This window comes from Parasteatoda tepidariorum, chromosome 8, assembly GCF_043381705.1.
Source record: "Parasteatoda tepidariorum isolate YZ-2023 chromosome 8, CAS_Ptep_4.0, whole genome shotgun sequence".
In the NCBI taxonomy this organism is placed as follows: Eukaryota; Metazoa; Arthropoda; class Arachnida; order Araneae; family Theridiidae; genus Parasteatoda; species Parasteatoda tepidariorum.
In genome coordinates, this window is record NC_092211.1 from 30,577,224 (window position 1) to 30,590,589 (window position 13,366).

Below are 13,366 nucleotides of genomic sequence, written 5' to 3' on the forward strand. Positions count from 1 at the left end.
GAAAATTACTATTAAAATAGTAATTTTCAATATTTATTTTAGTATGCATCAAAAAAAGAGCGTGTATATATGTATGTTAGTACGGAATTCATTTTACTTATGAAGATTATTAATGATTATTATGAAGATTATGATAATTATTATTGCTAATTACTAAAAATTACTATTAAAATAGTAATTTTCAATATTCATTTTAGTATGCATCAAAAAAAGAGCGTGTATATATGCATGTTAGTGCGGAATTCATTTTATTTATGAAGAAAAAAGGTAATTTTAAATAGAAATTTTAGTATACATCATGAGCATGTCTGTGCAGATCGGTAAAAGAGTTTATTTTTTTATAACAAGAGTTATTTTACAGTTCAATTTTAATAGAATTGTTTATTTTTATTAAACGTATGTTAATCGTCATATTCTTTTTTTTTTTAAATTTTATTTAAACTATAAGGTAATATCGCCATTTTTCGTTAGTTTTACGCAATACCCTTTAACTAAATTCAGCCCACTCGTTTCATCAGTTTTTATGTGCTTAAAAACATCACTGACAAGCAATAAAAATGTAATAATCATTGAAGTAGAAATCTATTTTTTTCGTAAGTGGTAAAGTGTAGCTTTATGTGTTTTACTTTTTTCATTCGCTTCCGTTTTTTTTTTCTTCGTTCGTATAAATATAGCCACAAGAGAGTTAGTCTATTAGGCCTTAAAAGCTATTTCTTGTCCGCCACTGGAATCGAGAACTACGTTCTCACGTGATTTTTCTTTTCTCCGCTCCACCACCACTATCCCCAAGTTCTTTGGTGTTCCTCGACCCATGTCTCGAAGTTTTAATGGATATCTCACGAGCAAGACTCGAACTGGAAACTCTAGCATTTTTTTTTTATTTATTTATTTATTTATTTTTATTTTTTTCTAACTTGGAAAATAAAAGTTCTTTAACTTTATAACCTATAGGAGAAATTCTAAAAACATTACAACTGTAGAAANCTCTTATAAAAAACCCTGTAAAATTTATGCTGATGTTGATTCTAAGAAACACAATTGTGAAGGATTCAAACTAATCGTAATTTTTATTTAATATGCTAACGCTGCTATTTAACTTTCTGTTTTGTCACTAGCGCTAATAAGTAATAAAAGTTATTTTTTTCTTTAAGAAAAAATTCCAGAGATAAGTTAACGTCACTAGATAAGTTTTTTTTGTTTGTTTGTTTAAAAAAATTGATAGGTTTCTTTTCCTTGATTTCTAAAGAAAGTGCAAAAATAGTTTCAATTAAAATTGAATTAGTTTACTTAAAAAATCTCTGAAATAATTTCTTTTCTATTTTTAAATTAAAAAAATTCAGACGTGTTCTTTTTTTTGTGTGAAGGAAATCTCTTTGTTTTTCTATATTGGATTTAGAATTATTACTTTACCAAGATTAACGATATTGTCTCAAATTAATGAGTGTTTATAAGTTATTTACGGACAGTAATTAACTAGTAAAAATAAAATGAAAAATGTTAAAGAGTTTTAAAAATTAATTTTTGATTTTTCCTAATATACCTGTATTTTCGGTTTATCCTCAAGAACCATCTATTGAAACTCATACCTATTAAAGCTGCTCAAAATACTGCTAGGAAATAAACAAATTTAAACAGTTGTTGCAGATTTTCCATATTAATAGGTTACTTAAAACAAATCCCCAGTGATTATTGAAAACTTAACGATATTTCATTTCTATAAACTGCAAATAATTTTTATAATAAATTATGTATTTTATTTTATAACCGGCGTTGAACAGCCGAACGCATTCTCAATTCAACTCCGTAGCCTTGTAATTTTGAACCCTACCCGGAAGACAAAGGAACTCATTAATCAAATAAATAATGAAACAAACTAGTCTTCGTGGTGTTGGAAGACTTACCGATAAATCCAACCTGCATTTGAGTTACATGAAGAGGAAAATCACGAAAATCTCAGTTGGTCAGCCCGACAGCAAGGCGATTCCAACTCATTATCCGTCTACCATTGATATTTTACTTTCGCACTGTGGTCAATGTTAACCGAGAGTAGAATTCGCACCAACCAGCCAACGCTGGGATTCGAATCTGGGTTACCTGATTGAAAGACGAATGCTTTATCCATTGAGCCACCACGCCTCTAATATTAAATTATATAAAAGCAAAAAAGTACAATGTTGCGACACAAATGTGTCATAACATTTCTCTCAGGCTAGTTTTAAATGACAATTTTTTCTGGTACGCACAATGAAAAAAAATAGAGGTATAGGAAATTATGCCGATAAATGTTCGAAAACAGAAACTATGGCGCACTATTGACAAAGTCATTAAATACCACATGAATCCATAAAAATCAAATTGTAAACACAGAATCACGTGGTTTCATTTTGAGAAGGAACCGCCCCCACTTCATTATAATATGCGCCAGTGTATGGGGGGACGGAACACGTGTTAAAGCATCGTTGTTCGCCTGAACATCATTTATCACAGTCGAGGATTTTGCCTTGTCCGCCCACCCCCCGGCCCACTCTATTCTAGTGATGGATGGCGCTTTAATCCCATTTTATATGGACAGCTTGCTTGCTGCCACTGACCGTTCTATGCACCTATCTTGCAGCAGACACTTGTTGCACTTTCGCATCTTATCAATTTTTTATGCTGATTTTTTTTCCCTTTTTTTTTATCTCCCCCAAACGTGATGATTGGATGGCCTATTGTTTTGAATAGTGTTTATGATAACGTGCAATCGGGGTTGATGCAATCGTTCCCCCCCCCCTCTGAATATCTTTATTTGTTAGAGAACGTCTTAGAATTTTTTTCATTTTATGAAAAATAAAATTTTTTATGTGTAAAACGTTACGTCAGTATGTTAAATGTTATGAATACAAAAAAAAAATTATGATTTTTCTAAGTTTTATATATTTATTTAATTTTTCAAGCTGCTGCAAAATGTTTGCCTTTTCCCCTCTTATGTTACTCCGGCATATTCTTTTTGATATATATTTATTGCACTTAAAAATATTTTTTAACATAAAAAATAGAAAATTCTTTCTCGCTATGGCCTGCAAGTTAATTAATTAGCACTCTTTGTTTTGTCATATTCTAACTTAGTTATATATCTTTGGAATAATTAAAGTCTATAAAATTTCTAAATCTTACTATTCAGTATTTCATTCTTTTTCGAATAATTTTCTTTTTTTTTCTTTCTTACAAATAATTGTTTTGATAGCTTTTATAAATTAAAGACTCATTTAATCAATCTATTAAAATATTCAAATTTTTCTAATATTAATTTCTAAATTTATTTTTTTCTAAAAACTATGCTTTTTTTTTAGCGCTTATCCTTTTGCCTACTTCGCCTGATAGTTATTCTAAACAATCAGTTGTACCAGCCGTAATTAAAAGGCTAATATGAAGATAATAAGGCCGGTCTTTTTTTTGGGGGGGGGGGTGTGGAAGAAGCTTTTGCATTAAAAGAAGACTCTTATTATTGCAAAGTTGTTAATAATTTAAGATTCCAACATATCGCCATTAAGGTAATCAAACTCTTATAAAAAACCCTGTAAAATTTATACTGAATCTTAAAATATAGTTAGCCCAAGACCCAAAAATTTTGTCAAAAGTGTAAGGAAATGTTGTACTCTGTATAATGTTGTCGTCGTAGGCCATTAAGGCACTGGCGGGGGCAATTGTTCTTATTTTCCAGTGGCTCCATCTATGGCCAAGATTTAGACTTCTATCATACGCCATACCCGTTTCTAGGGCGGACCCATTAATATATTCATTCCTTCATTCATCCACAGATCGTAATTTTGACTTGAGCCGGAGAATAATCAACTTTGTAACCCGACAGATTTACCGTACACCAGTCACCATTTACTACACAGGGGGGTCTTCGGCCGGCTGGATTCGAACTCCCGTTCTCACGAGCGTGAATCCGGCGTCCTCCCAACCAGGCTATACCGGCGCTCTGTATAATAGAATAATAATTTTTCCAAACTCACATGGACTACCGTGGTAAGTAATTATGAGAATTCCTGCAGACTGATTTGACTTGATTATCTTAAATCTGACTAGTTTTAATAGTTATTGTCTACAAACACACCTCAACGTATTTGTCTAAGTCATTAATCATAAAATTCGGAATTACAGCTGTTAAGAACATTGCCTCCCGTAGAAGCTATTATAAAGTAAGTCAAAATCTGCTCCGTATAGCATATATTAAGCTATATTTCGGTAGTATTGGAAAAATTTTGTTGATATGAGAGGCGTGAAATTGACGAAATTATCTGTGTTTTGATGTTTTACCCGTATATTGTTGAACCTTTCTTTATAAATCAACTTAGAATTTTCTTAAAGCTCTAATATTTGTTTAAGTCTCGGTCTCAGTTATAATATATGTACTTTTAATTCGTTAAGATAATAAAAAAGGAATAAATTTAACTGCATATTTTAGAATATATTTATCTATACAAAATCTGTAATTTTTTTAAAATTAATTTTACTCAAACTTGTTTATTTACTTTAATCTGAAGTTTTAATGTTGCTATTTCAATGAATGCTAGAATAGTTAGTTTATAGTTTAAATAAGAAAAAGTTTTAATTGTATGACTAAAACATAATGTGAAACCTCTTTTGAAATCAGATATGAAATTTTTCTGTGGAAAATAAACGTCCCTAACAAGTCAGTGGAATATAAATCACTAAATTTGTCGCATACTATTATACGATATCAAGCATTATACTCGATCATTTTCTTAAACTTTACAATCATTATACACGGTAAATATGTATTCTTTTGGTTTTAATAACAAATTATAACTTCTGTTATAGATCTGCTTTTTAAAAAAAAAAGGTTTTCGTAATTGAAATTTATATTTATTTGTGCAGTCTCGTTTGTATAGTTAATGCGATGAAATAACTTTCATAAAACCTAGTAATATTAATTCCTAATTTTCACGTAGTTGCCACCGAAATTCAGTCTTCTTCCTTAAAAGGAAAATTTTTACACCAAGAGGCACATTTGTAACATCCATGTGTCAATTAAATATTGCTCTGCAAGGCATTAGGCATTGGACTTTCATTAGTCCGTTTGATAAATGTCTCAGCTAGCGAATTGTCCGAAATCTCTCCCAGCAAATGTTCGATTAGGTCGCGAAAAATATCCGCTTTAATGGACATTCTTAAAATTAGCTGAGCGAGAGAGGGGACATCTAATGCCTAATACATAGTTTCCCTGCGCCCGGTCCCCCGAATAGTCCTATCCATTTACCATTGCCTAGACGAACCATTCGATTATAATTACGGGGTCCTTAAGCATTTGCTTACTAGCGTCATCAAGTAATCCGAGTCCTGGCCGTAAATTACTTCTCGCGACTTCGTCTAAAGGGACAAACAATTGATGATGTCTTCGTCTATTCTCCTATGGGGCCGGGGACGCGGGTTCCTCATCAGCATCATTAAGAAGTCTAATGACGTTTTCGCAAGCGTCATTAGACGTTTAATGTCTACCTGGAGAAGTGTCCCTTCCATTTCTGTTTTAGGATCCCTGACAAAAGTTGTGCAGGTTTGTCGCGGGAAACTTTTTTTTCTTCTTCTTGCGCTTTAATTTTTTTTTCCATTGTTTAGTTTGCGCATTTCGGTACTGACTGCGGTTAATCGGTCCCTCGCGAGCGCATTAAGAATCACAGTGGATTTCAAGGAAAGGGGGGAGGACGTGATGGTGGGGTTCGGTATATCGTCTCTTGAGTGTCAGGTAATGCTTGACGAAAATGAATATACTTTTTGAAACTTTCTTGGCATTCTTTTAAAAAGATATCTCTGGAAGAATATTTTTTTTTTTTGTCATAGAAAAAAAGAAGTTTGCAAGTTAAACTTAAATTCTCATGCAGTTAAGAAATTTGCTCTACTCTTCAACAAGTTTACATTTTCTTTATTAAAAAATTGTATTCAAACCTCGTTATTTGTCAAATATTTTTTTTCTCCAATGCCTACCTGTGTTAACATCCGTCAATTCAGCCATTTACAGGGCGATTTTGTTGACCTCTCTTTCAGGGGCACCGTATTAGGTGGGCCAACATCGCTCCCACAGTGAGGACAGATAATACAGAGAAGGAAGGAGCATCCATGCCTTGCCCGGGATTCGAACCCAGAACCTTTCTGGTGCAAGGACAGTTCCCTGCCCCCTACACAGGCCGGTCGGCTATTTTTCAAATATAAACTTTTCGAATTTAATGTCCCACATAATGTTAATTTAAAAATAAAATATCTTATAGATCTTGTCTAGATTATTAGACCACGCCATAAGTCGTGGCTAGTGGCGTGATAGACAAAAGCTCCCGATTAGATTTTAGTTAATTTAGGCACTACATCAATAGATATGCTTTTTTCATGAATACCACGATACTAAGGTGCGCAATTGTTTTTCTTTTTTTTTCCTTTCTTCTCACTGATTAATTTCGATTTATGGTTTTAAAGTTTAAGGCTGTGTAGCAGACTCCGGCTTTTGTGGTATTAAGGTTTTTTACTCAAATCAATCTAATCCGTACTTTTAGGGAATTGTATGTGAAGTTGAAAATAAGATTTTGCCAATTTGGAATTTCAAATGTACCAACCTAGGCGTACAGAAATTGGAGTTTAATAGGGATACTCCCTAATGTTAGTATGCCATGGTATCAATAATAATTTGATCAACAATTCTACCTTTTAAGAATATAAGGAAATTTTATTTCTATCAGTTTTACAGAAAATACGGTTTTTATGAAACCTATTTATTTGAATTAAAATATTTATTCCACTATAAATGTTTCTTTGAATTATATACATTTCATGTAAAAGTTAGTAACTATCACTATGATTAATAGCATTTTTCTCTATTTTTTGTAGGTAAGCTCTTTTAAAAAGGAAGAAAAAAATCTTATTTTCTATGTACGCTGTATCTCGTTTACTTTCTCATCGCCCGTGAGGTAAGACTGAAACTTTAACCACCATCAGATATTTATTTTTTCGCTCCTTTCTCTCATCCTCGGCATCTTCAAAGACCAGATCTTCAGCATCCTGTGTAGCATGAATCATTTATTGATGGGGAAGAGCATCTCCCACCCAAACAGCTTGTTATGACTATAGCGCCGAAGCTACTCAAATATTTACCAGGCAGTTTAGTGCCTCGGTGTGATCCCATCTCCAACATCACTTATTGAGGCGGATGCTCTGCCCGCGTCTCACAATCAAACCGAAGGATGCTCAAGATCATAGCCGAGAAAAATCTCTTTTTATATCTATATGTGCTTTTTCTTTCATCCCATCTATGTTTCATCTTTTTTCCTCCTACTATATATATATTATAAAAAGATCCATTCCACGATGGTAACATAGTTTTCGGATATTGTGTCAAGTTTCTTGCTTGAAGATGATAAATTTTAAGCCAGCAGTAACATTGTTGGCGGGCGGGGTACGCAAGAATTTTATTTTTGCGATTGCTATTTAGAGATTTACTTTTCTGTAGTAAGTGGATTTGGATAGAATTGCTTCTAAATTTCATTTTATAGGTCATAATTGAAAATAATATGGGAGGTTTACTTGCAAGTAAAATCAGCTGCGAAAAAGTTACATTTTGATTTTTTTTCCCTTTTTATTTATATTTTTAAAATTTTTGTTTCTACAAGAAGCATATTTTTCTGTGAAAGTTTTTATATAAATATTTTTATTTCTCTTTTAAATCTAATAACTTCATTGATGCATAATCTTTTTTTTTTTCAGTATGTTTTCTATTATTTTTCTTTTTTCTCTACGTTATTCTAAGTATTATTTCTTTAAAAAAAATTTAAAAAATCTTATTTTATATTTTTCTCTCATCATATTTTCTTTATATATAAAGATAATGTGATGAGAGAAAATGAAAAATTTATTGCATGTAACATATTAAAAATAGTTTTTGAAAGAGATAATTTGTGAAGGTAAATGGATAGTAATTTATTCACAACTATCTCATATTTTACAATGCTGCTTTTCTTAAAACGTCTGAAAAGTCGATTTATACCGTATGATTTACGGTATAAATCGACTTTTCACCTGGGTATACTTTCTGTATATTCTGATGAGTGCATAAATCTTCTGGCTGTAATCAAAATCAGTCGTGAAATTTTATTTTGTTGAGATAGATGTTCTGTTCAGATATATATTATCTAAAGCTTTTATTGTTATCTAAATGAATTTTTTCTGAGGATTTTTTCCTCTTTTTTGCTCGAACCAACTTTAAACCAATTTAAGTATAAAAATACATCACTTGCTGTATTACTTGATTAAAATCTTCAACATGTACATATTGGAAAGAACATTTGTCTTGTTTCAAGCGCTCAAAAATAGGCGCCCATTTTCAAGACTTGCCAGACGAGACGCTTGAAACTTGTTGACTGTTATTTCTAATTCGTATATTTTTGTAGCGAATGAAGTTTTTAATCAAGTAGTACTATATTACCGCTTCAGTTTATTGGGATTATTTATTTCATCACTTTCTGTAGTCTTAGTGATTTGAATTGTTACATAATAAATTCCTCCTTTCTATTTGTAATCTATTAACCTTTTTTTTTGTGCCCCAAATGTAATAAAATTGCAGTTTCATTTGATTTCAAGGCTGATTGGTTCATGTTTTTCAAGCTCATCGGTAAAAAATTCATGTTTTGTAAATTACAAAACTTAAAAAGAAAACAAGCCACGCTTATATAAATTCCTTTAATTGAACATGACCTAACATTCCATTTCGTCAAATAACCCCACAAAAATTACGCTCAGCTCGGGCTTCTCTTTTGTCGTCATTTCGCAGAGGAGCAAGAGCATCACCATCCCATTCCCAATCTCGCCTTCAACGGAGAAAGAAAAGTGTGAGGAGATTCCTTTTTTACTATTGTGGAATAAATCAGTCTAGGCCGTAAAATTTGAACATTACTTCCCGCCGCTGACAGAATGGAGTGATTACTTCGACATGGGGAAGTACAAGATGCTTTTCTCACGCTGTTGGTCGTAAAAACGGCCGCCGTATGCTCGACCACCTGTTTTTAAGACTTGTCCCCCACCCTCTTCATAAGGTGACCGTTTGATGTTCCTACAGTGACAAGCAATGGCGACATAAATAGGTCCGAAGCGCTACTACGATACGTCCCATAAAATGTTTACGATTCATAAAAATGGTTGACCGACACCCGCTCGCCCGTTCCTAGGAAAGATTGTGTCCCTGCGTCCAACGATCCGCGATTTGATCTTGCTCTTCCTTTGACGGTTGAGAGATGCTTGTGATCTCCGTCTTTTCTTTTTGAGAAGTGGGATCTGATTTAGAGGTGTCAAAACGTCGTTGCGGTTGCCCACTTTATGTGACATTAACGGGGTTGAAGATTAAGAAACGACACTGTGTCATTCTCGTCGGATTGACGGCTTACTGTTAAGCAAAGGTAACTTAATTTAATTTTTATTGATTTTATTTTTAGAAATTATTGTTAGATTTTTTTTTGTAAATTATCTTAAAAAATTACAAAAGTTAATATGAAAAATATTTTTTATATTTCAAAAAATTTTGTAAATGCTATTTTTTTGTTTAAATAACTTATTTTTAGAGGACTGTTATGTCCTATATTTATTTATTTACTTTACTTCCTACATATTAGGAATTCTTGCATATCAGGAGAATGGCAGCTATTTCTTTAATAATTAACCCAATAAATTGTTTAATTTTATTTGTTGAAATAAATTGTACTAAATTTAAGAACTTTTAATTTTTAAAAATATAAATAGTTTAATTCAAAAAAATTTAATTTTTAAAATTGAATATTTAAAATTTTAAAATTATAATAGCTTTAGAAAAGTCTTAAGAATGCTTACTATGAGTAACAATTATTAAATGAATAATGAGTAAATGAAATTAAAATTATTTAGTTTCTTAAAAATAAGAAAAGTGCGTTCATGATATACCTCAAGGGTTAACATGCAGCAAGTAGAATCCTTTTTTTTTTGTTAATGAAATTAAAAACACTTTAACTGTAATGACTTACCAAATTTCTGATTTGCTTTGCATCAATTTTTTATAGAAGGAATTTTAATTAAGAAATTATAATTTTTTAAACGAATATTGCCTATATGTTTTTCGTCTTTATTCTCTTTAACAAATTACTTTCTTGTTGGTGAAACCTTACGTTTGTTATGTTTAAGAGGATAGTAGTTTATCAGTGAGATTAATGACACTATATTGTACTTGGTGAATATGTTAACATATTCACCAAGTCAATTATGTAAATATTCTTACCACAACAACCAAAGCATCTTCAATTTTCCAAATTACACGCAATACATCTTTAACGCACGCAACTCCTCATCCGAATTGCTTGTTCTTTCTCCATTCTCAAAGCAAATTAGTGACGTTTCCTGGCATTCATTTTGGAGACGAATGAAGTCAAGAACATAATAAAAGACGGCTCGAAAGAGGACATTCTGCATTCTCAACCGCAAATGAATGTTCGCACTTTTAAAAGTTATTTCGCTCGAGCAGTGGTGACAAAAATGACTCGCGTAATTCTTGCTCGAATAAACCTTTCCAAATATTTTAATGGCCGATGGGAAAGGCGGGGAAGGGTGTGGGGGGAAGTACGAGCCAATTTAGTTAGGAGTTTTCTGCTAAGAGGCATTCCAACTCGGGACGACGACGAAAGAGAAGACCCCCAAGAAAGAAAGAAGAAGGAAAAATCTTGGAGAGGTTCCCGTCCCGAAACAAATATGTCGTCCCTGAATCATTCTGGCAGGCGTCTCAACGCTTCGTCGAATTTGTAATGTTAGGTGAGAAATGGGCACCCGAAAAACTTTCCAGGCAGTCACATTGGGAAAGATTAGTAGCTCTGATGCCTCTTTCCACTTTGTAAGTTTCGTCGACAAGCCTCGACTTCACAAATCTGTCTTCTTTTTCTCGTGTTAATCCAAAGAATGGAATACATCAGTTAGCTTGACGAAAAAAAGATAGCAGGTGCCATATGTGATGGGAGATTTAGGTTGATGCCTGCTTAAAGTAAAGAATAATTATATATCAAATCCTGCTACACACCAGCTTAATCTATTGTATCTGTATTTTAATGCAATAAAAACCAGTGTCAATGTTATGCAAAAAATAAGACCTAAACTTTACAAAGATATAGAAATCGACGGAAAATCGCTTTTATAAATTGCATTGTCACGTTATAAACTTGACTGTATTTAATAAGATATTTTTTCTGTAATTTAGTATATTTAACCACATTATGGAATTCGGGCATTGGATGTTTTTAACCTAAGCTACTGAAATATTAATTGAATGCTTTTTAAATTATTTAATGACAGATGTCTTACCGCTTTGTTGAATTAGATCTAGGTAAGTAGTAGTTGACAAGTTTCCGACTTCTTGAAGACGAAAAATCTTATTTTGTTTTGGATTCAAATATTGAAATATAACGTTAGATCTTCCTTTGAATATATGTTTTGCTTTTCCTCATTGGGGCACTGTTGTTATGAAATATTTTGACTATCTGCTTATAAAATATTTTGACTATCTGCTTATAAAATATTTTGACTATCTGCTTGTAAAATATTTGAAATATCCACTTACAAAAGATTTTGACTATCTACTTATGAGAGAGACTTTCCACTTATAAAAGATTTTGACTATCTCCTTAAAAACTATTTTAACTGTCTACTTATAAATCTTTGATAAAAAAAGGGCAGAGAGAGAGAGTTGGATTTACAGACAACTGATATTTTAGAAAAATGGATTACAAGAGCAGAAATATCTTATTCATAATGCAGATTTGAACTTTTATCTTATTTAAAAACTGAATGCTTTCCCATTTAGTCAAGAATTCCGGAACAAATAGTGGCGGATATTTCGTTAAGAAGAAGTTTGTGAAGTGGGTATGTATTTGGACTGAACGTTCCAGTGTCGCCTGGCCCATCCCTTTATTTCTCTATCTCCCCACAAGGAATCCGGCACCCTGTCAGAAGCCTATTATAGAAGTCCCTTTATTATATTTTCCCTGTATTATCCAATTTCGGAAGGCTTTAGCTTCTCCATTTCCCCAGGACGTGCTTCTCCTGACGATGCCCCGGAGGCAGACGTGCGGCAGGCTCTTGCTCTTCCCACCTCTTCATCCTTCATCTCCCTTTTCCTTCTTTCCTCCTTCATTCCGGAAAAGACAGAAAAAAAGAAAGGGAGAAAGCCGGATTAGTCCGGTAGCTGCTTTTTGCGGCCTCCTGGTAATGACCAAAGCTACCACGTGACCATATTACTTCTCTCTTTTTCACCTTGTATGTTTTTTTCCCCCTATCGCCGTGCGGCGTTGTTAATTTTTTCTTTCATCTCTTTCTGGGTGCCGCGAGCTCTTGTAACTTCTGGTCTTTTGTTTCCGTTGCTTTTGTATCTAGTTTTTGGCAATACTTTTGGCTTTTCTTCATAGTATTGAGATTCTCCCTTTTTATCCAGTTTTCCACTCCCGTTTTCTTCTTTTCCTATTTGTTTTCAGTTACCGGTTTTTGTCTTTTTGCGTTAGTGATTCGTTACGAGTTTTATGTTCACTCCCCCTCATTTCTTTTTACTCCGAATATTTTTCCTTTCCCCCTTCCCACTTTTTTTCTTTTCTTTTATCATTTTGCGTTTTGACATTTTTGCATGATTTGATAGAAGGGAAAGACCAAGAAGTTTCGAATTCAATGAAATTTTCGTTTCGAATTCGCTAAATGGGGAAGTCTCCGTAATAGGATTCCTTTGCTGACGTTATGGATTGAATTATGTTAGATGTCACGTTTTTTCAAAGAAAGATAGAAATTTTTGAAATGTATTTGATTTGTATTTTTTGGTTTTCAAAAATAAAAATTTTCAATAATTAAAATAACAAACAAAACTTTTTTTTAATCGTCATTTTATTGTGTTGTCTTACTGTATTTTAAAATATATATGCTCAGAATCAGATTTAATTAATTTTTTTTATTCTGACTTGAATATTTTTATTATTTGAATTTTTTTCGCTAATCTAAAAATTCTTTTAATTTTGTTAAACAAGATAGTTGGTAGAATTCTAATTTTTGTTGACCTCGAACAAAAATTGCCGTTCACTTAATTGATTAGTACATAATGCTGAAATCGCGATAATTAAACCTACTCAACAAAATATTTTAAAATGCCGTAAATAGTTAATATCTTGCCATATTCTTTGTCGTTGCAGTTTATTCTTGTCCATCACTTCCGTAATTTGTCTGTTTTGTGCTTTAGTTCGCCTATTAGTCCCTTTTGTTTCTCTTGTGATTGGTGAATAATTGTGATTAATAAATAATTTGTTATTCTTTTAAACTGTTAAAATTTTTTCAA

General features: G+C 32.4%; 1 protein-coding gene across 5 annotated transcripts in view; it reads left to right on the forward strand.

Moving 5' to 3' along the window:
* Positions 1 to 13,366, forward strand: part of LOC107439046 (homeobox protein extradenticle) — a 315,422-nt gene that overhangs the window by 74,422 nt on the left and 227,634 nt on the right. Inside the window, exon 1 of one of the 5 annotated variants that reach the window (XM_071184573.1) lies at positions 6,888 to 6,962. The exons of the other annotated variants lie outside the window; for them this stretch is intronic. The gene's annotated coding sequence lies outside the window, so the exon portion shown is untranslated. Of the gene's footprint in view, positions 1 to 6,887; positions 6,963 to 13,366 lie in introns of those variants that run through there. 5 annotated transcript variants of the gene reach the window in all.